The 3,404-nt window shown below is 36.1% G+C and overlaps 1 pseudogene; it reads left to right on the forward strand.

Annotated features, from left to right (window-relative positions):
* The first annotated feature begins 2,558 nt into the window (after positions 1 to 2,558).
* On the forward strand, positions 2,559 to 3,054 carry LOC138153578 (large ribosomal subunit protein uL24-like; annotated as a pseudogene).
* Positions 3,055 to 3,404: the final 350 nt, after the last annotated feature.

Below are 3,404 nucleotides of genomic sequence, written 5' to 3' on the forward strand. Positions count from 1 at the left end.
TAGGGCCATGATGGAGTAGTCTCCTTTGCGGCCTCTAATGTCTTTCATTTGGATGTGAAGGATGTACTACTGACCTACTCTCAAAACAATGCACTCCTTGATTTTCATTATCCAGTAATGTGAGAGGGTTTATACTATTTCTGTTTTCTTTGTGATTAAACACTTTCATTTATAAGATAATGGGTCAGGATCATAGTGAACTTTGTGAATGAGGGAGTTGAACAACTCTGTTAGAAATAGAAATTTGCCTTCTCACCCTGTGCTTTTTTTTCTCACCATATGATTATGAATGTTGTGGAAAATATGAATATTTCACTGTGTTCTGTTATTGGATAGAATTTGTAGTATCCCTATATTGGCAATTAGGTTTGCAAGTTTAGTCCCCTGAGGATGTTTACTTACTGATACAACTTGCCTACAGTTAAGGCCTATTATTATTATGAGACAGAGGTTATCTTGGCTGTTCTTGTTTATTGCCTGACAGATGACAATATATGTTGGCAACCTCTCTGTAATTTATATAATCTTAAAAAATGATCTGTCACAATGTGAGTTTAAATGCTTTGCCCAAGGTCACAAAGATTGAATATGGGAGAGGCAGCATTGTACCTGGGGATTCCTGACTTGAAGTAACCTCTCTATCTATCCTGATATGCTGTATCTTTAATTTTATATTGGGCTGCATTTGAAGAATATTGTATCTATAAACTCAGAGGTTTGGGTCCTGAAACACTCTGCCCCTATAATACCATGGCTAGAATAATGTATTTCAAGTTGGGTACCATAATTTAAATATATACATATACATATATATATGTATATACATATATATGTATATACATATACATATACATATATATATATAATGTTTTGGTGTGACGAGAAGAGTACAAAAAGGATGAAGATGGAAGGTGAAATTACTCAATACAACTGCAGGACTGTTTATCTTCACATTATGAGTATTGTTGGGGGGGGGAAGGAGACACATGGCATCTCTCTTTATGTCTAAGAAAATTTGTCATTTAGAAGAGGCTTTATATTGATTTTGTTTCGTTCTAGAAGGCAGAAGTAAGAGTAAGGAGAGGAGACTACTGAAATTCAGAGTGTACTTCTATAGGGGAAAAAGTTCCTAACAAACAGAGCAACTTAAAATTGGAATAAATTACTTCAAAAGCAATAAATCTTTTTTTATATGAGCACTAAAATGTATCCCATCTGCCTGAATGAAGTACCCCCAACCCAGTTAAGCTTTTCTGGAACTCAACTTTTGGATTTGTCTTCATCTTCACTTTGGGGTTTGCTCTATCTTACCAAGTATATTGCTGTCTATTTATACAAGGTTGAGGACTTGGCCATTTGCATTCAGGTTGACTTCTTATTATTTATCCTTCATTTTCTAAGAGGAACAATAGATTGCCAGGTGATGTCTTGACATTCACATGAATTGAATTTAAGTCAGGCAGAGTTACAAAAAAGTTATCAGTCTCACTCTCTCTTCCAGAGACTTTGAAGTCCAGTGGCAAGACAAAAGTAAAGATGACTGGCAATGGCTTGGGATTCAATGGATAACCTTGGCATCTTTGATGTCTAAACAAGCCCTATGTACATCACAGTATCTGCTTCAACTGGCTGTTGGAACACATTATTCTTATCCACCCATTCCACTGGGGGAAATCTTCACACGCTTGGGGTAGACCTCCCCCTACCACACCAATGGATTTGAGGTCTGTTAGTTACTCTATCCTGGTTAGCCCATCTGATGAGACAGCTTTTTATTTTAAATGGTATGTGACAGTTGCATATACTAAAGCTTCTTGGAGTCACTGATGAGCATTGGATGACAGGTAGATACCAAAGTTGGATGAGCAGCCATGAAAAGGGCTCAGCAAGTCTTCACACCAGAGATTCTAGTCCAAACTGAACACACATGCAGTAGCTATCTATAGTATGTTGTTATCCACATTCCTTTAGTGTAAACTAAAAAAAAACAAACACATTATTTTCCATTCCTTATTCTTCTTAAATTGTATATAAACATTGAATAGTGTAATATAAAGGAATAGAATCATAAAATCTCTAAGTTGAAAAGAACTTTATAGATACTTTAGTTTAACATCTGCCTAGTACACTGCCTTCTATAGCATCATCAATGCTGCTTGATAACTCTGGAGAAAAGGATGCCACTATTTCATGAAGTAGGAATTCAAATTTTAGATGGTTCCTATTGTGAGAAAATTATTTTATGCTAAATATCTTTTCTACAAAAAAAATACTTTTTCCTTAAAAAAGAAAATCTAACACGAAACTAGCAAATTTCTCAGTAATCCATGTTTTCAACATTCTCTAATTTTACTCATTGTGATAAGCATGTTCTTTTATACCTGATCCCAATTATCTTTACTTATCATCAATGCACTTCCTACATATGTGTGATAGAATTCAATTCATGCCCAGACCATCTAAAATTACATCATTTATGTGGGAAATACTTTGGACCTGCATATTAGATACAAGAAAACTGATGCATGGTCTCTTTTCAGGTGGTCCCGCTTGCCAAAATGAAGTTTAATCCATTCGTGACCTCGGACTGAAGCAAGAATCGAAAGAGACACTTCAATGCACCCTCGCACATCCGGCACAAGATCATGTCGTCCCCGCTCTCCAAGGAGCTGAGGCAGAAATACAACGTGCACTCGATGCCCATCCGGAAGGACGACGAGGTCCAGGTGGTTCGTGGACACTACAAAGGTCAGCAAATTGGCAAGGTAGTTCAGGTTTACAGAAAGAAATATGTCATCTACAATGAGCGTGTACAACGTGAAAAAGCTAATGGCACAACTGTCCATGTGGGAATTCACCCAAGTAAGGTAGTTATCACCAGACTAAAACTGGACAAAGATCGCAAAAAGATTCTTGAGGTAAAGCCAAATCCTGACAAGTTGGAAAGGAGAAGGGCAAATATGAGGAAGAAACCATTGAAAAGATGCAATTATAAAATGGTCTGTTGTACAGTTGTAATCAAAAATGAAAATTAAGCATAAAAAAAGAAAAAAAAGAAAACTGATGCATGTAAGGAAAATCTATATTAATATACTCCATTTTGGAAATAGCCTTTTTACATAACCTACATAGCCTAGAAATAAATGTATGCATCCTTAAATCTTTATCACGCAGTATATTGATTTTCTTTTCCAGTGAATCTGGGGGTAGGGGATTTATTTATTTACATTGTGTCACCATGCAATGGAAGGGAGGGAAGGTTCTAAAGCCCACATCCCCATACCTCTTAGACCATATGTCTACAAAAAATGGTACTGGGATTTTGATTCTTTTTTGTTTGTTTTGTTTATTTATCCTTTTTGGTTCTATGATCAAGTATTCTAGTCTCCAACCTAAGAGCTGGA

Source organism: Petaurus breviceps, unplaced genomic scaffold, assembly GCF_028583685.1.
Source record: "Petaurus breviceps papuanus isolate PSGF00001 unplaced genomic scaffold, PetGlider_PUasm1.0 151, whole genome shotgun sequence".
Taxonomy (NCBI): Eukaryota; Metazoa; Chordata; class Mammalia; order Diprotodontia; family Petauridae; genus Petaurus; species Petaurus breviceps.